Source organism: Alexandromys fortis, unplaced genomic scaffold (assembly GCF_014885135.2).
Source record: "Alexandromys fortis isolate MF-2015 unplaced genomic scaffold, M_Fortis_MF-2015_v1.1 scaffold_318, whole genome shotgun sequence".
Classification (NCBI taxonomy): domain Eukaryota; kingdom Metazoa; phylum Chordata; class Mammalia; order Rodentia; family Cricetidae; genus Alexandromys; species Alexandromys fortis.
In genome coordinates, this window is record NW_026068194.1 from 832,909 (window position 1) to 857,161 (window position 24,253).

The 24,253-nt window shown below is 42.2% G+C and overlaps 2 long non-coding RNA genes across 3 annotated transcripts in view; one reads left to right on the top strand and one right to left on the bottom strand.

Annotated features, from left to right (window-relative positions):
- The first annotated feature begins 4,527 nt into the window (after positions 1–4,527).
- On the top strand, positions 4,528–6,101 carry LOC126492967 (uncharacterized). Its single transcript, XR_007589721.1, has 3 exons — positions 4,528–4,821; positions 5,466–5,577; positions 5,678–6,101. It is a non-coding gene; the product is annotated as an uncharacterized lncRNA (long non-coding RNA).
- A 1,562-nt stretch (positions 6,102–7,663) lies between these two features.
- Positions 7,664–24,253, bottom strand: part of LOC126492968 (uncharacterized) — a 34,099-nt gene continuing 17,509 nt past the window's right edge. The window contains exon 3 of one of the 2 annotated variants that reach the window (XR_007589722.1): positions 7,664–8,269. This is a non-coding gene — a long non-coding RNA (uncharacterized lncRNA). Of the gene's footprint in view, positions 8,270–11,597; positions 11,783–24,253 lie in introns of those variants that run through there. The other variant, XR_007589723.1, reaches the window with a different exon arrangement.

The following is a 24,253-nucleotide window of genomic DNA, read 5'->3' on the forward strand; positions in this document are numbered from 1 at the left end:
GTGAATAATTCCTATAGCTTTGGGGAGATGGGAGGCTTTTAACAAGTCCATAATGTAACCTGAGTTAGTTATGGATCTTCCTTTTTTCATAAAAAGCCCACATTCCTTCCAGATAGCTGTGTGGGACAGGAGGATATGAAATCTATATTTGGAATCTGCATAAAGATTGTCCCTTTGCTAACTGGAAGGCAATTAACTCAGCCTGCTGATTAGTGGTTTGGGCAGGGAGTGCTGTGCCTCCACTATCCCAGTATCTGACACTATGGCATAGCCTGCTCTATGGGTCCCCTCACATAAAAAGGAGCTGCCATCTGTGTACTGGGTATAAGTGGCTTGTAATAGTTTTCCCTCCTGTATATGTGAGATATACAGTAGATTCTCTAAGGTTTCTATGCAGGAATGAGATGGGAAATAATTAACCTTAGGTTGAGGTAGGAGATTTGAGATATTAAGGGGTGGCATCGTTGGAAAGTGAGTGTGGCATCTTCTACTAGTGCCACCTGGAGGGAAAAAAACTTGGGAAGGGGGTAAGGTTTGTATGTTAAGATATGGGACAGATTGTGGTGTGAGAAGACAGTGTTGGGTGACACAGAGGTTAGTTTTTTTTTTTTTTTTGACTCATGAATCAGAAACTCAGCAGCCACTAAAACATGCATGCAGGGTGCCCAGCCCTGAGTGGTGAGGTCCAGATTCTTTGAGAGGTACTCTACAGGTGCAAAGGAAGTTTCCAGCTGATGCCCTAGGACCCCAAGGTCATATCCCTTCTTCTCTGTTACATAGAGGTAGACAGGATGAGTTAAATCTGGAAGATGAAGAGCTGGTGCATGTATAAGGGCTTGTTGGAGTCTCTAGAAGGGTTTAGTAATGGTATGGAGAAGGGGCTCATGCAGAGAGCTGAGAGCTGCCTCATAAAAGGGGTGGGCAAGGAGAGAAAAAGAGGGGATCCAGGAACACAGGAAGCCAGCTATTCCTAGGAATGATACAACTTCTTCTTTTGTAGAAGGAACTGCAAGAAACTGAATTAGCTTTTTTCTGTCTAGGGTAATAGCTTTTTGGGTTGGGATAATACCAACCCAAAAATTACTAGTTAATACCAAGTAAATGACCTGAGGGGTAGACAGTTGGGCCTTAGAAGGTGAGATTCTATAGCCCCTTTTAGGCAAGAAATTTAAAAGAGCAGAGGTATCCATTTTGCTAATCTCCAAGGATGGACTGCAGAGTAAAATATCATGTACATACTGTATGAGTTTAGACTTAAGGAGAGACAGGTAAAGTAGATCAGAAGCTGAAGCCTGACCAAACTGGTGCAGGCTGTCCCAGAATCTCTGAGGAAGGACGGTCCATGTGAGCTGTGTGGAAAGGTGAGTGTCAGGGTCAGTCCAGGTAAAGGCAAAGATATTTTGAGATTGAGAGCTGAGAAGAATAGAGATAAAAGCATCCTTGAGATCTAGAACTGAGAAGTGGTAGGTTCCTGGAGGAATAGGGGAAAGAAGTGTGTAAGGGTTAGGCACTACAGGATGAAGAGGGACCACTGCAGAGTTAATGAGCCAGAGGACTTAAACCAGGTGATAGGTTCCATTAGGTTTTTTTTTAACAGCAAGTATATGGGTGTTAAAGGGAGAAGAGGTGAGGCTTTTTTCTTAGAAGGTCAGAGATAATACACTTAAGTCCCTAAGGCTCTGGAGAGAGAAGGGTACTGAGCTTGGGTAATGTATTTAGTAGAGTCTTATAATTGGATAATGATGGAGAAATAGTGTTTAGCAACAGAGGGGTTTTAGGTGTCCCATACTTGGGGGTTTGTTTTCCTGAGAGGCTGGTAGAGAAAAAGACATATTGGGGCTGGGAGGTTTGGAGGCTAGAAAGGAGGAGGGGAGCTGCTGGCAAGTCTGGAAGAAGGAGCAAATGAAATGGAAGCTCCTACTTTTGCTAAAAAATCTCTTCCCATAAGAGGTACCAGGCAGGTTAGCATGACTAAAGATGAATGAGTGAGATATATATTCCTAAAAACACAGTTAAGTGGTGGGATCTGCTGAGGTAGATAAGGCTATTTCCCTACCCCGACAATTAGGGAAACTAGAAGGAGAGGTAGGCCCCCAGAATTCCCTCAGTGCCAAGTATGTGGCTCAGGTGTCCATGAGAAAGGAGATGGGCTGTCCTGATACAGTGATGTTCACCCATGGCTCCCTGTCATAGATGACAATTGTGGTTGGGTCAAAGGAGCCTGGGTGGCCTCACTCATCCATGGCCACACCTAGAAGGTCAACTTGGGAATTTTCTGAGTTTGTTGTTTCCATGCACTGTGTGCATGAGGACAAACAACTGCCCGATGTCCTTCCCTATGGCATCTTGGACAAGGTCTCTTGGGACCAAGATGAAGATTAGGGCATGCTCGGGCCCTGTGACCAGTTCTACCACATTTGAAACACAGTCCTGGTGGTTCTTGAGCCCTGTGTGGCAGGAGAGAAACACAGACAGCACAAATTAGGCGATCTGTCACCTCGGCTAGTCAGAGGGCCATGGCTAGCACATGACAGTGATTGTGGGCTTTGTCATTTCTTGCATGGCACACCTTAAAAGCCAACTCTAAGACTTCTTGCCTGCAGAGTCAAGGGGCCCTCTTCCAAAAACCTATGTTTGGCCTTAATGTCAGGATAGCACTGAAGAAAAAAAAATGAGTCATGAGTAACTATCTGCCTTCCATGGTTTCTGGATCTAAGTTAGTATATAGTAACAGGGCTTTAGTGGGGCATTCCAAAAATGCAGAAGGATTTTTCTTCGTATCTTGAATGATCTCTGAGAGCTTATTATAGTTTACTGGCTTAAGAGCAGCTTTGTAGAGACCTGACAGGAGGCAAGTCAAAAATCAGTCCCTAACTAAAATTCCACCTGGAGTGTTATAGTCCCAGTGAGTTTCCTGCTCAGGGACCACCTCTGCCCGTGGAGGGTATGTTGCATGTGTTTGGTGAATAATGTCTACATGTAGTCTGGCCTGCTCCCAAACTTGTCTATGCTCTTCAGGAAGTAGGTTATTAGATAGGCTCGTAGAGATGTCATGAAAGGTGAGATTACAAGACTGGGTAATATATAGGAATTGTTTTATGAAAGTGGTAGAATTATCCATATAGGACTCCTGTTTTTGTTCTATATGGGAGAGTTCTGAGAGTGAGAAAGGAATGTGTACCCTCCCTAATCAATCCATCTATACGAACCACCTCTCACAAGGGGAGAACAGCAGACAGCTTGACTTGGTCAGGGTTGGGTTCCATAGCAGCATGTGAGTATGTGAGAGGAGGGGTAAAGGTGGGTGCCAGAGCCAGGCGACTGTTGCGGCCAGGCATCGGAGAGGAACAATGGTCCAGCGGGGCTGATGGAGTAGTTAGTGTGAGAGAAAGAAAGCTGAAGAGTGAGTGGAGGGAGGTGGCGAGGCAGCAGGAAGTAAAGGAGTGGAAGTATCTGTCTGCTGAGGTGAAGAAGGTGTGGATTCCTAAGCAGGGTCCAGAGCAGTAGCTGAAGGAATGGGGGTAAGAGCTGGAGAGATGATGGTAGGAGCTAAAGGAGCAGGGGTAGGAGCTGGAGGAATGAGGGTAGGAGCTGGAGGGACAGTGGTAGGAGCTAAAGGAGTAGGGATAGGGACAGGAGGAATGGGGATAGCTGCCCACTGAGGTCAAAAAGGCAGAAGTTCATTAGCTGGATCCAGAGCAGAAGTGAAAGATTCTTCCGGTTCAGATGGCATAGCAAGTAACACGTGAGCAGGCAAACAACTTGAAAGGACAGAGGGCTTAGTCTTAGAGCTTAGATAGTTAAAGGCTTGGATGTAAGAAAACTCCTTCCACTTGCCGGTATGCTGACAGTAGTTAGAAAGCTCCTGTAAAATATTGGGATCAAAGGTGCCATTAGATGGCCACTTTAGATTGTTATCTAAATTGTAATGAGGCCATTTAAAAAAAAAAAAAGATGGACAAATGTGGGAATCTGTAAGTAGGGGACATTAAAACCTGGGGTTATAGGGTCTATAAAAGGCAAACCAGAGGGAAGGACAGATTGAAGGATTGAATGGCTTAAAACCCAAAGATGAAATCATAAAAAAAAAAAAAAAAAAAAAAAAAAAAACATGAAACGGTGACACCATAAGGCCTATAACAGTATGCCTCCCCATACAGGCAGGGTGTAAATTGACAGGGAACACCACAGGACCTGTAGTAAAGCATTCTCTGCCTACAGGTGGGGGCTACAGCCTGATTGGATCCGGTCAGGGAGACTCAGAAGTCAGAGACACCAGAGGCCACTCTGAGCATCCTTTCACAGCAGGGAAAAAAGAAAAGAGAAAGGAGAATCTAAGGGACCCTGGGCCCCCAGTGGTGGAAGGACAAACCCCGGGTTGTCCAAACACGATTTTAGTTAAGAGAAGCAATCCAGAGGTGAATATCAGAGAAGGACTCAACCTTAGCCTTAAAGGGTATGGTTGGGGGCTTTAACAGATGCATATGATAAATGAAATTCTCAGGCCCTGTCAATCAGTGACAGGAATGGAAATGACTGCAAAGGTTCTGAGGGTTTCTTTTGTTTTTTGTTTTTGTTTTAGAGATCTGGTCCCTTATGAAACAAACAGGTACAAGGTAAACTATTTTTCAAGTCAATCAGTAGTTAGACTACTCATAGTCAGGTTTCTTAGGAGATAGAAGCATACATTCTATCTGTGTCTTTTAGTTGTCATGGAGACAGGCACAAGAAAGCAGCAACAAAGCTGGTCTCCTAAGGATGTCTGATGACAGAATACCTAGATAAGACCAGAAAGACCTGTTGGAGATCCTAAGTAAATGGGTATGTATATAATGTGGGCCGTTTAAAACACAGGGATTCTGATTTTCTAGACCCAATGATTTTTAGCTTGCTAATTTCCCTGGCTTAGTCTTGTCCTTATTGTCATCAGATCTGGTGTCACCCACATTGTAATTCATGTCCACCTTTAATAACAAGTGATTTTCCCTTTTAAATGATTACGTTATTGCCAATTGTCTTCCTTCTGTTTATCACTAGTAATAATGTTAGTTAATGTGTAATTACTCATCTATATTACTAACTAAATCTCAAAATCTCTAAAGTATCCATTTTCTGACTTCACATTGATACTTCATTAAAACTTAAGATACACAGTAAATTGCATTCTTTTCATAATAAAGTAATAATTCTAGAAGGATTTCACTATGAAATTCAGATTCCCTTAGTAGTGTGACATTTGAGTTCTTTTCCAACCATGTCTTTAACAATCGCAGTAGGCCACACAGTAAGCCATAGACATACTCAAACAGAGAAACATTTTTTATACACATAAATAAATATTGATCTTTGTGTGTCTGTTATTACTCAAAATTCAGAAATTAAGATCCGTATGGTGATTTCTCTAAGCTAATTTTCACAAAGACATGCATTTTAAAGTGTCATTTATTTGCTTTTTAATCTTACAGGAGATTGAAGTAGTCTGGCCAAGATTTCCTTTCTGCCACTTCCCTGGGAACCAAACTACTTTCTGTGATTTCAAGACTTGATTTTAAACAAATAAGAAACTAAGAAACAACAGTAAGTTGGGTACCTGTGGGTGAGAAAGTTAAGACAAAAACAAGAGTAACATTACATTCTAATTGTGACTCTAACTGGGTTCAAATTCCTATTTCCTCAGACTCTTTGAATACATCGATTCCTCTCCTCTGTCCTGCTTCCAGTTCTGCTATGGAAGAGCCAACATCTAAGCTGACCGAAGTCATCTCAGAGCCCACAGTTGAACTGGAAAATGAGCTCAAAAATACCAATCTGTCCAACCCATTAGAGAAGGCAAAGTCAGGCAAGAGGGTTGAGTGGTCAAGTGACACTATTGATAATGAGCACTTGGGCCGTCGCTCTTCCAAATGTTGCTGTGTTTATGAGAAGCCACGTGCTTTTGGTGAAAGCTCTTCAGAAAGTGAAAAAGAAGATGATGACAACTGTCATATACTCTGTGCCTGGGGTCATCACAAGGGAAGACGCCGTGTTCTTTCAAGTACTGATGCTAGTACTTCATCTTCAAAGCCTCAAGATCCATCTGAATCCGTTCCTTCCCCCATTAATGACTAAGTGTCATTTTCTTGCTCCTATGCCTGAACCAGACTGAACAGCAATATGTCCATGCTACTACTCAGGGATTAAATGCTGTTGGTTCTCGTATGATTGTGTGTGGTATATTTAATCTTTGCCCAATGGGGAAAAAATGTAACAATAAAGGAAGGCAGAAGGTGAACTATGGCTCACACAGAGTATTTGTGAGCCCTGGTATAGCAGAGTTGCTTGTAAACCACACGGAATCAGGGTTCCTCAAGACACATCTGTTTACTTATTATTCTCAGCTACTTGAATGGTCTGTCTGTACCTATCTCCTTCTGGTTAGCCCATGGTCATCATATTAAACTCCACAATTTCCCCAAGTCACCACCTTGTCCACACTATATTAGCTACTTTTCTCATAGCTGTGTCAAAATAACTGACAAGAAGCAATTTAAGGAGATTATTTTGACTGACAGTTCTAGGGAATACATTCCATCATAGCAGGGAAGACATGGCAATAGAAATGGAAGAAACAGCTGGGTGGTGGTGGCATATGCTTTTAATCCCAGTACTTGGGACACAGAAGCTGTGAGTTCGATGTCAGCCTAGTCTATAAAGTGAGTTCCAGAACAGTCAGGGCTATTACACAGAGAAACCCTGTCTGGTAAAACAAAACAAAACAAGAAATGGAAGAAAAAGGAAGCTAGCTGGTCACATTGCATCTGCATTTAGGAAGCAACAGGAAATGAACTCTGATTATCAGTTTCCTTTCTCCTTTTCATTCAGCTGGGCAGTTAGACTAGTTCTCCCACCTCTGTTAATTAAATCAATTAAACAGACATACCCAGAGATTTGTTCTCTCAGTGCTTCTAGATCCTGCAAAATTAGAAAACAATATAGACTATCACAAGTCCATCCGCTGTCGACTTGACATAGAAACATATTACTTAAAAATAGTATTACTATGTGCTTTGAGTGTTTTTCCTTCATGTGTGCCTGTGCACCATGCACATGCAGTGCCTTCATAGGCCAGAAGAGGACATCAGATTTCCCAGAATTGGAGTTATAGATAGTTGTGAGCTGCCATTTGAATGCTAAGAATCAAACCCAGGCCCTCTGGTAGAGAAGCTAGTGCTTTTAACCAGTGACCCATCTTTCAAGCCCTCCAAACATTACTTTTAAGTAATATCCTTTTATTATATGTTCCCATAAGTTCATGGTTGTCTCATAATACCAAAGGCAATCCTCAAGTCCTATTTCTAAAGTTCTCATACTCTTCAGCAGTTCCAACACATTATTTTAAAATGCAAAGTCCATGTCTCATTTGAAATTCAAAGCAATTTCTTAACTATAACCTTCTGTTAAAAAGGGAGGGGGCAACAAGATGGCTCGGTGAGTAAAGGCACTTGCTGCCATAACTGACAACTTGAGTTTGACCCTGGGAATGACATGCTGGGAGGAGAAAACTGACTCTTCATTTCTGCAAGTTGTCCTCTAGCCTCCACAAACAGATAATCACAGTGTGTGTGCGTGTGTGTATACACATGCACACTCACGCATGCGCACAAGTGTGTTGCATGGTGTGTATGTGTCCATGTACCCACACAAAAACAAAATAAACAAATAAATGCAAATTAAAACAAGTAAAATAAAAATATATTACTTAAACAAATACAATGCCATAGAACAAACGTTCCTAACTCAAAGGGAAGAACAAGAACATAACAAGGAATGATCACACCAAAGATAGAAACTCAGCAGAGCAAATGCCAAATCCCGAAGTTTTGTTTGCTATCTGGGGCCCATGATGAAATCACATCCATTAAAAATGGTTTACTTAGGTAGCCCCACTCCTCTTCCTCTGCTTCTGCTTCTGAAAGCACATACAACTTCTCTATTGAGTCAGATTTCTTCCTTGTCTGCAGCTTTTCTTAGTCCATATCCCATGGTTTTGACATCTCATAATCCTGGGCTCTCCACACATTTAATTTTCACAGCTTCATACAATGGTCTCACAGCACCCTCTTCAGGGACTCCAAACGTTTCACACATTGTCTGGCCTCAGCAGCTCTCTGGAATCATGGTGCAAGTCCCCATGACCTCCTCAGTGTTTCCAACTCTCATGCACACCAAACCAGAACCACATTGCCAACACTGCCAAGTTTAGTTGCAGTATCTAGATGGAGCTTGGACCCTGTGAACGACAGTTGCACCAGCATCTGTGTATTGATCTTAGTGAAACACTTTCTGAAAAGGTAACTGTCGAGTAGGGAATTCTTTTGGCAGCATTCTCAGTTTAGGCCCTGATAAATACCTTATTATGCTTTAAATTCTTTGTTGAATTTCTGACTTGGAATTTCTTTCATTGCACATTTTAAGTATTGCTATTTTATAACCTAGTCTAGTAATATTTTATAATCTTTGTATATTTATTTGTTTTCTAATATTTTTATTTATTCTTTATAAAATTTTATACATGTATCCTGTTTATATCTAAACCCCTCCTGCCCCCTTGTGATTTCCCCCAACATATCTCCTTCACAACTTGATCTCTTACATTCTTTTGATTTCCTTTTACATGCTATTATCTAAGCCTTGACTTAAGAATTGATAAAGATTTTCATGTAGTACTGATTCATAGTCATTTATTCTTGCACTTTGACACATTATAACTGCTGCATTTTATCTGGTTGTGCATTGTTGCGAATACTGGATATTAGTACTATGTTGTCCACACCCCTTCTACTGAATTAAAAACCTGCAAAGATAGTGGGTCTCCTTAGCTCTGATATAACATGCATTGTATATAAAAGGACTAACCATAGCCAGAGAAACTACAGAGGAATGGCAACAATATCAAATTGGAAATAAAATCATCATTACGCAACAATGCGATATCCCAAATACATCACCAAGAGAAATCTACTTACTGAGAAAGCCTTACTAGATCAATAGAATATCCCCGCATATGTGAAAATATCAAGATAGGAATTCACAAAAAGGTAATATGACATATAAAAATTTCATGGCTCTCACCCAAGAGATTCAGGTATATCAAACTGGAGGCATCACTTGCCTCATAATGATTTTTAATAGATCAATAAAACGTGTGAAATTTCAAACAGTTTAATAAAATATGGAAAAAATGCTGGACATTAATGATAAATTAATCAGGCATTGAAAAACACAAACATGTAGCCCAATGGAACAAAAGAGAAGACTGAAATATGAATGTATTAACTAAAGTCATTTGATACTTAGTAAAAAAGGCAAAAAACACATACATTAGAGAAAATGTGGCGTCTTCAATAAATGGTGCTAGGAAAACTAAATGTCCACATATAGAAGAATGAAATTAGACCCATATCTAGCACCTTGCACAAACTTTAATAGTAAATGTATCAACCATCTCAGTGTAAAAGATGAAATAGTGGAAGTCCTACACTCTTCAAGACAGGTTCAGGGAAGAAATTTCTGAATAGAATTCTGTATGCCCCAAAATTAAGGCCAAGAAGATAAGCAAGACTTCATAAAAACAAAAGCCTCTGTACAGCAAAGGAAACCATCAACTAAGTAAAGAGAAAAATCAGTGGAGTAACATCTTTGACAGAGGTTTAATATAGAAGTGGGACAAAAAGAAATAAAAATGTCAAGTTTGAAAAGGAGTAACAAGAAATTTTACTTAAGACTTGTTCTTAAAGAGATGAAGAGATTAAGGAGAAGCCTAATCTGAATCAGAATAAAGGAAAGGGTGCTTTAAGAGCAAGACCCTGCCCAGCTAGGCTTCCAAGTCATGAAAGAAAAAGGTCTAAGGAATTTTCTGCTCCAAAAAGCAACAAGCAATCAAAGCTGGTGCATAAATCATTTAAAGGAGCCAGGGGTTCAACCCCAGTAGACAATTAAACATGGTAATACCTTATCGTTCATGTGGCTCTGTGTTTAGATTCATGAGAATGCATAGTAAGGAGGGGGGGTGGTAGAATCTTCCTCCATGGTTAAGAAGAACCACTAAGGGCAGGCATATGGCTGGGGATTCCTTGGATGGAGACCATGAGAAGTCATTAAGCTGTAAAAGTGAAACCTGCATTGTGTTAGAGACTCTAAAATGTTTGAGGTACCAAAGCCCTCAGATACCTGCCAGGGAGAACTGAGCACAGGAAGTAGAATCAGTCTAGGAGAGAGAAGTTTTTTTTCAGACAGTAAAGCTGGAAGGGTAGAGCCATCTAAGTCATCTGACATCAGATACAGAGCTAGAGGACCTGCAGGTTTCTTCTGTGGATTTCAGTTTTGCTTTGGTCCGGTATTTCCTAACTATGCTCTGGTTCCTCCCTTTTGGAATGGTAATGTATATTTTCTAACATGTTCTATGGAAACACGCGATTTGCTATTTGATTTTACAGGGGTTTACTATTAAGAGTTTGCCTTGTGTCTCAGAAAAGATGTTGACCTTTGGATTTGAAACATTGTTGAGGCAGAAAGACTTTGGAGACTTTTGAAGTTGGACAAAATGCACTTTGCATTATGATATGCTCTGCAGGTCACAGCATGGAATGTGGTGGTTTGAATGAGAATCACCCTTATACAGTCACATGTCTAAATGGTTGGTTCCCAGTTTGTAGAACTATTTGGGAAAGATTTGTAGGTATGGTCTTGGTCAGGAGGGGTATACTGTGGTGTGCGTGTGTGTGAGTGTGTGTGTGTGTGTGTGTGTGTGTGTACTAGAGGTTCTGAAAGACTCCTGCCATTTTTAATTTGCTTTTTGTGTCCTGCTTTCAGTTTAAGATGTTAACTCTCAGCTGTTCCTGCCTTTAAGCCTTTGCTCCACCATCATGGACTCTAACCATCTGAAACCAGAAGCCAGTTAAATGCTTTTTTTGTAAGTTACCTTGGTCATGGTGTTCTGTCACAATCCACCTGCCTTACAGGCCAAATAGGAGAGTTAAAGGGGAAATGTCATGTGAGAACCACCACCGTTGAAAATTCCAAGTTGTATCACCCCATAACAAAAAGAAAACTAACACAGAAAAATCTCAGTGAATCAGATAAAGAATTCAGTTGAAAATCTTTATAGAACACTAGATTAGTCACATTAAAATAATCACAGTATAAAGACAAGTCTTTCAAAATAATGTATTTAGACAAAAAAAAAGAAAAGAAAGATTGAGAACAGTATTCATGCTCACTTAGATAGCATTACACGATCAAATAAAACATATTTGGTATATCTGAAGTTGATGACACGAAAATATATTCAATAAAATAATAGCAGAATAATGCCAAATATTCAAAAAGATATAATTCTGTTGCAAGAGCCCACTAGTAACCATTGTGGTACCAGAGTGGTACTAGAGAAACAGTACTGGAAGAATGAAATACAAAGTATCTGGAAGTCTTTTGAAATCGCTATACTGGCAGCTTCTGAAGTCTCTCCTAGAAACATGAAGAGCATTAATAGTGTGAACTAGTTACTATTGTTTCCCCAGTTACAGAATGTATAACTGGGATAGATATACTTAGAAGTTGGCAGATATATGCATCAGAAGATGTGAAATAAATCCAACCAAAATTCAGAGGCTTCTAACCTCAGTGAAATTTCCAGGAGTCCAGTGGTATTGGGGCATGCAGAGATATTTCTCGTAACTTGTTGTAAGAGCTGCAGGCCTGCGTTCCTGCCACCCAGCTCCCAGCAGCCTGGCTAGTTTATGCCCTGAAATAACAACACACAAATTGTATTCTTTTAAACACTGCTTGGCCCATTATATCTAGCCTCTTCTCGGCTAACTCTTGCACCAGGACTAGCCCATTTCTAATAATGTGTGTAGCACCCCAAGGTGCGCTTACCGGGAAGATTCTAGCCTACGTCCATCCTGGGTTGGAGCTTCATCAAGTATGCCCAGGAGAGGGGAGCATGGCGTCTTAGCTCACTTCCTCTTCCTCCCAGCATTCTGTTCTGCCTACTCCACCCACCTAAGGGATGGCCTATCAAAATGGCCAAGACAGTTTCTTTATTAGCCAATGACCTTCCCCCATCAGTAACTTATCGTCCACTACCAAGAAAGAAGCACAACATTTACTGGCCTATTTGGATCCTGGATACAGCACATTCCTCACTTGGGTGTGTTACTCCAGCCCATATGTCAAGCAGGAAAGCTGCTAGCTTTGTGGGAGGCTGGGGACAGGAGACACTCTTCAAGAGGTCCAGGCTGCCATGCAGGCTGCTCTAGCACTTGGACCATGATGGAACTTGAGGCGTCAGTGGCAGATGGGGATGCTGTTTGGAGCCTTTAGCAGGTCCCAGTCTATGAATTATAGAGAAAACCTTGATATTTTGAGCCACCAAATTACTATTTGACCTGAGCTGCTCCTCATGGGCTGAGTATTATATAACCTGACAATCCATAAGTTAGGATATGCACAAGAGCCATCTATAATCAATTGGATGTTTTATATATATATATATATATATATATATATATATATATATACATATACATATATATATATATAATCTGATCAGGTCCTGAGGGCACAAAAAAGTCAGTCACATGAAGAAGTTCCCCAAATGTCTATGATTTCTACTTCTGTTACAATGCCACCTGCTTCCAAGCCACATGGGATACAGTTCTCCAAAAAGTGGCAAATGTCTTGAATCAGAATAAAATATATGGTACAGTTTCTCGATAGCCACAGTTCATGAGTACAGGAATCAAAAGGTGGAAACGGAAATTGTTCCACTCACTATCATACCTAGTGAACATCTAGGAAAACTTGTGCTAACTGTTCCTGGGTACCTTAAATTCTGCTGGCCTGGTTCCAAATGTGAATTGCTCCTGCCATAAGACACAACATTCCATTGAATTGGAAGCTCAGACTTTCTCTTGGTCACATTGGGATTCTGATGTCTTTTAGTCAACAGGCTAAGAAATGAAAAACAGTATTTGAAGGGGTGATTTATCCAGATTCCCAAGAGGAAATTGGATTGTTTCTCCATTACGGAGATAGAAATGATTATGTATGGAGTGAAGGAGACCCTTTAGGGCATTTCTTGGTGCTACCATGTCCTGTGATTAAAGGCAATGAAAACTATAGCAGTCTAATCCAGGTAGGATGACTAAGGATCATGCTTTATTTCTAAATGAAAACAGTATCCTGGTCATAATTCCACTTAACATGTTGTAACTATTATATATTGCAGACCCTTTAGAAATGAAGATTATAGGTTACTTCTCTTTTCTAAGAGTCAGAACCTGCTGAGTGTAGAGAAAACACAGAATGGGTAGAAGAGGAAAGTAGCTTTAAAACCAGGTGAGGCAATGTGACCAACTGCAGAAACAAGAGCTGTAATTGGCTTATTGTCTCTGTGTTATTTTGACAAGACCATCTTTGTACACATATACACATATGTCAAGAAAATATTTGTGTTTTCATTCCTACATTTTTCATGCAATATAACATATATTGAGATCATATCAGTGGTTACTATCATATTTAAGATATGAGATATTAAAAAACTAAGCATTTCTCAAGAGAAATTGTCACCTATTCAAAAATATTAATGCATTTGTGCTTGCACATGTGATAGCTACATCAGGTTAGGTGGGCATTATGACCTGGATACTATTAAGCATAGGGAGATGTGATTGTGTGTCAAATTGACAAGGGATGGACAAGTGATGACTGTTTAGTTGTTAATATGATTACATCTGGACTCATCTGAAACCCAAGCATCTGGGCAGTCCTGTGAATGATTTTCTTGATTGGATCATTTGGGGTATTAAGATCCACCTTTAATATGGGCCATACCTTCTAGTGGTAGCTCACATAACAGAACATGGAAAAGGGGTTTTCTTCCTTGTTTGTCCTCACTCTGAGTAAAATGCTCATCTCTCCTGCTCTTAGAGGAATCCATTCATTGGTATGAAAAAGCACTTCTAGTTGGGCAGTGGTGGCGCACACCTTTAATCTCAGCACTCAGAAGGCAGAGGCAGGTGGATCTATGTAAGTTAGAGGCCAGCCTGGTCTACAGAGTGAGTTCCAGGACAGCTAGGGCTACACAGAGAAATCCTGTCTAGAAAAAAACAATACCCCCCCAAAAGAGAGTACTCTTTCAGGAGTCCGATGTAGACTGTAACCAGGCCCCAGACCTTCACATAACACACTCCATGGGGGGATACTATTCAGACTGTAAAAGTCAGCACATAGACAACACCAATGCCAGAAATGAAACAAAGATCAGACCATCCCTAAAGGTACTAACCTTGCTTTTTAACGTCTGTAGTTCTGCTTCTAGCTAACTGTTCTTGTTAAGTGATGTATGTCAACCCAGTATGTGTGAGGGGTTTTTATTTTATGTTTAAATGCTCACCCTGAGAAAGCTTTGGGGATACACTGGGCCTCTGAACACTCAGTGTAGTCAAGGGAAGGATATTAAGACTTTCTATTGGGTTAAACCCATGTCTGAGCAATCTTCTCTGGTGAATACCCCACAACATTTCTGAAGGTTCCACTGAGATCCCAGAGACCAGACCTTGAGACACTGGGCTCTCAGAGCCCCTTGGAGTAAGGAAGAGTGTAATGTATCAGGGGATTTCTAGAGGTGCACAACCTTAGATGTTCCAGGTCCCAGGGCTCCCTTTGATCAATTGCTGCCTAACATTTCAGAGGGGATGGACACCTCCACCTTAAGAAACAAATTAGAAAGTCACATGGTCTGTCACCTCTGGAGGTAAGTCTGGTTAAGGCACCTTCTGCTTAAACACATAGAGGAGAGGTGGGATATGGCTGCTGTTCTAGTATTCAGGATTCATGAGTTGTCACTGTTCAGGTGTATGAATGGGTGGTGGCCCTCCCAGGTTGTTCTCTCTCTCTCTCTCTCTCTCTCTCTCTCTCTCTCTCTCTCTCTCTCTCTCTCTCTCTCTCTCTCTCTCTCGTGTGTGCATGTGTTTCTGTCCATTCTGTTTCCCTATATTGACCAATAGCTTTCTCTGGAGTGGAACCCATCCCTGTGGCTCTCCTTTTTGGGACCCAAATTTTCTTGGCGCTGCCAGGTCACCCAGAGAACCCCCTCAACCTACACCTGTCCTGGAAAACTTGCTTGTTTTGTTGCTTGACTCCTGCTCACCGTCAGGGTTGGTTCCTATATGGAGGTGGGGAGGATTCAGGCCTCTCATCTAGGGCTACCAGTCATCTAAGTAGAATGCACACAGGGAGGGGGAAATAGTTCCCCAGATGAGTATTTATCCCCACTTCACTAAGCAGCCACTGGGAATGGGAAAAGTTCCCTTTGGTTGAGCCCAAGGGAAAAGAGAAAGTTCTACTCCTTTCTCTTTCATAATTTATGTCTCTTTTTAAACCAATGATCCATTAAAAAAACCACCATTCTCTTTAAAAAGTAAATAAAACAAAAAGTCAAATAAACAATAACAATAATAAAGCCCCCAGGCAGGACAAGAGGGTCACTGTCAGGCAGTGCAGCATGGATAGAACAAGCAACACCAATAAAGGGGACTTTAAACAAATTTTGCTAGATCCTTTTAAGAAGAGTTAAGACAACTGCTAAAATGGGTTTTTGATTTTACTGCACGTACTGGCTTTGTGGGAGCCTAGACAGTTTGGATGCTCACCTTACGAGACCTGGATGGAGGAGGGTGGTCCTTGGACTTCCCACAGGGCAGAGAACCCTGATTGCTCTTTGGGCTGAGGAGGGAGGGGGACTTGATTGGGGGAGGGGGAGGGAAAGGGGAGCCGGAGGTGGGGAAGAGACAGAAATCTTTAATAAATTAAAAAAAAAAAAAACAAGAAAGAGACGGCCGGAGGGAGAAAATACATGTGACTAGCTGTTGAATTTAATGAATTCCAGTGAAAAGAAAGCATTTTGGTTCCATGTTTAAATTTTTTTTCAGAATAAAGAGTAGAGGTGATAGGCATGAAGTAAATAAATGAAATCAATCAAGTCAGTTCTTGGGACTTGGGGACCTGTTCCCTGAAGACTTGAGAAGCAGTTTGTTCATCCCGATTCTGCTGTGGACAGGTCAGGCTACAGAGGGGGCAAGAAAATCTTTCATGGTCTCTTCCAGATCACACAGAGATGGATCTGTAATTTGGATACCCTAAATTAAAAAGCAACTTCTGTGAAAAAAAAAAAAGACAACTGCTAAAAAGTTATCCTTTGCCACCCAGTCATCCCCAGATATTAGAAGTTTTAAACAGTTTTTTTTAAAAAAAAAAGAAAAGAAAAATATAATAAGCAGGTCCCAATTGCCAGAGGTAACTTAAATTTTTTTAACAACAGAGAATTGATTGGGACAAGAACTTTGGCTTAAACTAAAAGCCACTGTCACCTTCTCTGATGACAAGACACAGTTAGACTTACAGATACCCAGCAAAATGTTGGTTTCTTGACCTCTGTCAGGAGAAACCAACCCCTAGGACTGACTGGTCCAACACCAAGTTATTGTAATTGTTCAACTAATCAGTTCAGCTACCTCTGTCCATATTAAACAATACCCAATGACCTTAGACACAAAAGGGAAAATTGCAGTTCACATTGCCTGGCTTGAAGAGACAGACATCCTGGTGCCCTGACAGTCACCCTGGAATACAGTTCTCCTGCCTCTGAAGACACCTGGGACCTCTGATTCGCAAGAGTCTGACTCTCCTAGAGAAGCAGGTGTACACTGTCTTGAACTAGAAAGATGCATTCTTCAGCCTCCCATTGACAGAAGTCAGTCAACCCATCTTTGATTTTAAGTGAACAGACGACCTAGAGGTAAGTTACAGTGGGCAATTTACCTGGACCAGGTTGTCCCTGGGTTTTAAAAAAAATCTCCAACCCTGTTTTATGAGAAACTAAATGCAGACCTCCTGCCCTTCAGTCAGAGGTTTCTGAGAAAACATATTATAAAAGGCCACTGAAGGACTGCTACAAGAGTTGCAGACCTTGGCTACAAAATGTCAGCTAAAAATAATCCCAACTTTGTACATCAGAGGCTACCTATCTTGGCTACCAGTTGCGGGGAGGCAAAAGAAGCCTGTCTCAGAGTAGGATTGCTGTCAAGCATCAATTGCCCACTCTGGTCTCTGCAGGGACCTGTCCTCACATGCCCACCAACCCCCTCTGGCCAACTGACCACTGCTGGCACATGCATTCACTTGGCTACTTCCTCACTGTCTTCTGCAGGCACCTGCACTCCCAGCTGCACAACTGACCATTGGTGGCATGTGCGGTCACTTCACCACCTCCCCACTTTCTCCTGCAGGTACCTGCACTCACATGTCCATTACCCAACTGACCATTGCTGGAACTTGCATTCACTCGGCTAATTCCCCACTGTCCTCTATAGGTGCCTGCACTTTCGTTCCTTCTCCCCAAATCTGCCCTTTTTTAGCAATCTCCAGTCACATGCCCACTGTCTATCCTTGCCTCTGCAGGGACCTGCATTTACATGCTCACCCCCAGCCTGATATCTGCAGGAACCTGCATTCCCAGTCTCCTGTGTGTGTACCTGTTCTCATATGCCCACTGCCCCCCTCTCTGGCCGCTGCAGGAATTTACACAAACATGCCCACTGTGCCTCTCTGGCTCTGGCAGGCACCTGCATTCACATATCAAATGCTCACCTGACCTCTGCTGGCCACTTCACTCACATGACCTCCTCTGTCCTCTGCAGGAACCTGCACTCAAATGTTCAGTTCTGCTCTGACATCTGAAGGCCCTTCACCTACAAGCCCACCACCATTATCTGGCTTCTGCAGGTACCTGCCCTCTAATATCACTGCCCATTTGGCGTCTGCAGGCATGTGCACTCACATGATCACTGCTGAACTGCCTCTGCAGGTAACTACAGTCATATGCCCATGGTTCCCATATGGACTCTGAAGGCCCTTGAACTCATGTGCCCACTGCATGTACACTGCCTCTCTCTGCCCTCTGCAGTCTCCTGCCCTCATATGCCCACTGCTCCCCTCTGCCCTCTGCAAGCATCTGCACTGACATGTCCACCATCCTTCTGGCCTCTGGAGGCACCCACACTCACATCGCCACAGCCTATCACTTCAGATACCTACACTAACATACCCACTTCCCCATGTAGCCTCAGGAGGCAACTGTGCTCATATGTCTGTAACCCTGCTCTGGTCCCTGAGCAGGGACCTTTACTCAAAAGCCCCACAGAACTCTAAGGCACCTGTAATAACATGCCCATTGCCCCTCTGACCTCTACAGTCACCTTAACTCACATGCCCATTGCCTCCCTCCATGTCTTAGTTAGGGTTTCTATTGCTGCGACAAAACACCGTGACCACAGGCAAGTTGGGGAGGACAGGGTTTCTTAGGCTTACACTTCAGCATTGCTGTTCATCACCAAAGAAAGTCAGGACAGGAACTCCAATAGAGCAGAATCCTGGAGGCAGGAGCTGCTGCAGAGGCCTTGGAGGGGTGCTGCTTACTGGCTTTCTTCCCCTGCGTTGCTCAGCCCACCTTCTTATAGAACCCAGGACCAGAGCCTAGGGATGGTACCATCGACTACAACTGAACCCTCTCCATTGACCACCAATTGAGAAAATGCCTTTCAGCTGGATCTCATCAGGTCATTTCTTCAAGCACTTCAAGTGAGGCTCCTTCCTCTGATGATTCTATCTTGTGTCAAGATGACACACAAAAACAGCCAGTACACTCCAAGTGTTGGAAGGAGGCCACTTTGTAATTACCATTAATAAATTAAAAAAAACTGCTTTGGATAGCAAGGCAGAACTCAGATAGGCAGGGAAAGCTAGGCTGAATGAAAACAAGGCAGAGACAGGGAAAAGCCATGGATCCTCCACCTGAGACAGACACTAAAAATATTACCCAGTAAGCCACTGCCATGTGGCGATACACAGATTAATAAAAATGGGTTAAATTAATATGTAAGAGTTAGCCAATACGAAGCTAGAGCTAACAGGCCAAGCATGATTTAATTAATACAATTTCTGTGTGATTATTTCAGAGCTAAGCAAATGGGAACTAATTAGTGGCCTCTCACAACACTCCATGGCCTCTGCCGACACTTGCATTCCTATACCCACTATGCCCTCTGTCCTCTGGAGGCACCTGCATGCATCTGCCCACTGCACCCCTCTGGCCTGTAGTTGCTTTTTTTATTTTTACTCCCTGGGGGGCTAGTCACCCAGCTCCTAAATAAATACGCAGAGTATTATTCTTACTTATGAATGCCTGGCCTTAGCTTGGCTTGTTTCTATCCAGCTTTTCTAACTTAAATTGTCCAATTTTCTCTTTAATTACATTTTGCTTCTGGGCCTTTTTGCCTTTCTTTGTCCCACTTTTCATTCCTTCTTACTCTGCAGTTGGTTGTGTGACTGGGTGACTGGCCCCTTGTGTCATCTTCTCCTTCTCCTTTTTCCACTCCTCGCCCCTGGCATGCCTAGATTTCTCCTCCTATTTATCCTCTCTGCCTGGCAACCCTGCCTATCCCCCTCCTGCCTAGCTATTGGCCGTTCAGCTCTTTATCAGACCAATCAGGTAAAGTAACACAGCTTGACAGATTTGAACAAAGGCAACGTAAAAGACTGCAACCCAATTTTGCATCATTAAACAAATATTTCACACCATGAACGAATGTGATACATCTTAAACAAATAAGCCACAATACTGGCCTCTGCAGGCATCTGCATGCATATGCTCACTTCATGTCCCTTTGTGCTCTGCAGGTACTGACATTCATATGTCCACTGCTCTTCCTGGCCTCTGCAGGCATCTGCACTCACTTGCCCACCACCCTTCTCTGCCTTTTACTGCCACCTACACTTCTATGCCCACTGTTCCCCTCTGGTCTTCCTAGGCGCCTGCATTCATATCCCCTCTGCCTCTCTCTGACCTCTGCAGGCACTGACACTCACATACCAAATATCCCTTTCCCTCATGCCCACTTCAGGCACCTACGTCCACTTACTCATACTTCCCTCTGGCCTCTGCAGGCAGCTACACTCATGTATCCACTGCCCTCTTCTGGACTCTGCAAGCATCCGCACTCATCTGCCCACTGTGCCTCTGTGGCCTCTGCAAGCACCTACACTCACATGACTAATGCTGACTTGGCATCTTAAGGCACCTGCATTCACATGCCCACTGTTTGCTTGTCCTCTGAATCTACAATCACATGCCCCTGTCCCCTCTGGCCTCTATAGGCACCTGCACTCAAAAGCCCACTGCCCCCATCTGCCTTCTGCCAACACCTGCACTGACATGACCATTGTTTGCCTGGCATCTGCAGGGACCTGCACTCACACACCCACTGCCAACCAGACTGGCAACCCACTAACTGACAACTCACTCTGATAGGGACAGTCCAGATTAATGTTAGAGGACTTATATAGGGGCATTTCCTCTTTATTTCCCCTAGGCATTTCCCCTTAGTCTGATGCCTGCTATTCTGACTTATGGGTTAGTTCAACTGGATAACAGTAATATTATCGAGCCCCTGAGACTACTTGGGCTCCAATAGTTTGATTACATATGCCTCTTCTGATGCTTTCCAAACTAAGTAAACAGGCTGATCAGGAGCTGTAGGCATTAAAACAATTGTTAGATTTCCTTGCAGAAATGGTCCTACAAAACTGGAGAGCCTTAGACTTAATTTTCATAAGATAAAGAAAACCGTGTTTGGGTTTAGGTAAGACCTGTTGTTTCTATGATAATTGACCAGGAATAATTAAGAAAAATCTTGCCAAGCATTGGAAAAAACTTTTAAAAAAAAAGAGACAAAGATTTAAGTCAGAAAATTGATACAAATCTCTGTTCTTTTGGTTCTCCTGGCTATCAGCCCTGACTGGGCTTTTAATTCTCATTCCGAGTATATTAACAGCTAGTCCCTGGATCTTAAACTATTTGGTCAACTACATATAAGTAAGAGTTCTGTAAAATTAATGGTCCTTAGGACCAGCTACAGCTCTTTAGAACAGGATAGGTCGATGATTTGACTCATTAACTAAGACAAATTGGGATAAAACAGGGCCTAGAACTTAGGATCCCAGACGTTATCACAACTGACTCCATGATGGAAGTGCCATTCAGGCCATAAAATTCAGCATGTACAAAGCACCATGTACCAAAACAAAAACAAAGACCCAATACATCAAAGCCCATCGTTCTGGGAAGGCTCTAAATGTACTAACCTTGCTTTTTAGCTTCTATAGTTCTGCTTCTGGCTAACTGGTCTTGTGAGCTGAAGTATGTCAACCCAGAACATGGATTTTGTGCTTAAAAACTCATCCTGAGAAAGATTCAGGGCTACACTGGGATCCTAAACAACCAATGTAGTCACTAGCCAGTTAATAAAGACTTTCTATTGGCTTAAACCCATGTCTGAGCAGTCTTCTCTGGTGAATACCCCACAACAGACTGAGAATCCATCCTCATAGACTGAACAATTGCCAGATCTTTGGCCTTTCCACAAAGAGGCAGCCACTGTTGCACTAGTCTCAACTACAGCCTGTAAGCAATCTAATAAATCCCCTTTCAGTATGTATATATTCATTTGATCAGTTCTGTTCTCTGACTGTGAGACACACATACAAAACTACCTTATGCCATATCCATTATAAGCATTACATTAAGTGAGAATTTGTATATTTTCTTTTTTCCCTGCTTTTAGATGTTTTCTTTTATTCTGTTATCCCCATTTCTTCACATTATAAAATAATGCCAACTCCAGCCAGGGCAACAGGTGGGCTAACTACAGATCTGCAACTCTCTCACTGCTCCTCCAGCTCTGACTCCCCAGTCTCATCCCTAACTCTGCAGCAGAAAACCTGCTGGGGCCTACCATCACCACCAGCCTTATGTCCACATTTCCAGTAGACAAAGAGATCTTCCAATCCTAACCACCCTCTCCCAATTCATTGCTTTATTCCAGGCCCTTACCCCAGGAGGTAATTTCTGGTAACTCTGTTAATCTCAAAGATTTGAGGAGAAAGACCACTAACCTAAATCATCATGGCCAAATTGATTTAAAACAATTTATTCATGTACATAGGCTGCCTCCCCCTAGGTTGAGGTTCAAGACATCTGTCTGGGGCATAGGAAGATAAGGGCTTTTGTAGCTCCAAATGGGGGATTTGACAGGCAAATAGGTGGGGTTTTGGAAGCAGAACATAAGTGTAACAAGTTAGTCATAATGACCTCCTGATACAAAGGTATGGTTGCAAGGTTATAGGTAAGGCTATGGGTGACAAGGTTATAAGTGGTCATAATAAGCTTTTGAAACAAAGACATGGTTGTCATTTCTTGAAACAGGCGGTACAGAACCATTTGTAGTTAAGGTTACAGGTGGGGCATAGCCCAATCCTTGAGAAACAGATTTAATCATAAACAGAAATGGGCCTAGTTTGCCTTACTATAAGATGGCTTTTAAGCCCAAGATGGAGGCAGGCTGGTTCATCAACCCACAGGGCATTATGATCAGGAAAGCATGTAAGCTAATTGAAGATCTCCATCTTTCCCTCTACTCTTCCAAACCCAATCTCCCAGTCTCATCCCCAGATCTGCATTAGAACACCTGCTACAGCTTCCCTTCCCCTTTTACCCCATCTTCAGTGCATTCCACAACACAGATCTTCCCCACTTATTGTTTTATCCCAGCTCCCAATATTTGCAGGCACTCCCTGGGAGCCTACAGTCTACTTTGACCAGGGAAACAGGTAGACTAACTGGAGATCTTCACCTCTCCCTCCATTCCTCCCAGTCTAATCTCCCATTATCGTCCTCAGATCTGTATCAGAAATGCTGTGACCTCTCCACACTCTGCATCGACTCCAAGGGGAGTAGGCAGATCCTGGTATAACACCCTGTTCTCCTTCTTCCTGTGAACCCCTCAGCCCCCACCTCACAACTCATCCCCATTCCCAAGTTTTAGGTACCAATACCTAGAAGCACATTTTGCCAAGAACTCACTAATGGTTCAAAAAAAATTACAAAAAGGAAAGATGAGATATCAGCACCTAGAATTACAATCTTCCCCAACCCAGAAGCCTAGATGCCAGCCAGCATAAAAACACAATAATAGCGAGGACAGTATGTTTCCACTAGAGCCAATGACAGAGGTCTTAAGTATTGTACCATAGCTAACCACAAGAAAAAGACCTTAAAATAGCTTTTTGAATACAATACAAGACTGTAGTGGCTTATTTTGTGTGTCAACTTGACACAAATTGGAGTCATCAGAAAGGAAAGAGCTTCATTTGAGAAAATGCCTCTCTGAGATCAGGCAGTAAGGCATTTTCTTAATTAGTGATCAATGGGGGAGGGCCCAGCCCATGGAGGGTGGTGCCGTCCCTGGGCTGCTGGTCCTGGGTTCTTTAAGAAAACAGGCTGAAAACAATCCTATACAATAAAAGAACTTCTGGAGGCATCACAATCCCTGACTTCAAACTCTACTACAGAGCTACAGTACTGAAAACAGCCTGGTATTGGCATAAGAACAGACAGGAGGACCAATGGAACCAAATAGAAGACCCGGATATTAGTCCACACATGATTTTTGACAAAGAAGCAAAAAATATCAAGTGGAAAAAAGACAGCATATTTAACAAATGGTTCTGGCATAACTGGATATCAACATGTAGAAGAATAAAAATAGACCCATATCTATCACCATGAACAAAACTCAAGTCCAAATGGATCAAAGACCTCAACATAAAGCCAGCCACACTGAATCTTATAGAAGAGAAAATGGGAAGTACACTTGAATGTACACAAGAGACCATTTCCTAAATATAACCCCAGTAGCACAGACACTGAGCGAAACAATTAATAAATGGGACCTCCTGAAACTGAAAAGCTTCTGTAAAGCAAAGGACATGGTCAAGAAGACAAAACGACAGCCTACAGAATAGGAAAAGATCTTCACTAACTCCACATCAGACAGAGGTCTGATCTCTAAAATATACAAAGAACTCAAGAAATTTGTCATCAAAAGAACATAATCCAATAAAAAATGGAGTGCAGACCTAAACAAAGATCTCTCAACAGAAATATCTAAAATGGCTGAAAGACACTTAAGGAAATGTTCAATGTCCTTAGTCATAAGAGAAAAGCAAATCAAAACAACTCTGAGATTCCATCCTATACCTGTAAGAATGGCCAAGATAAAAAACACTGATGACAACTTATGCTGGAGAGGTT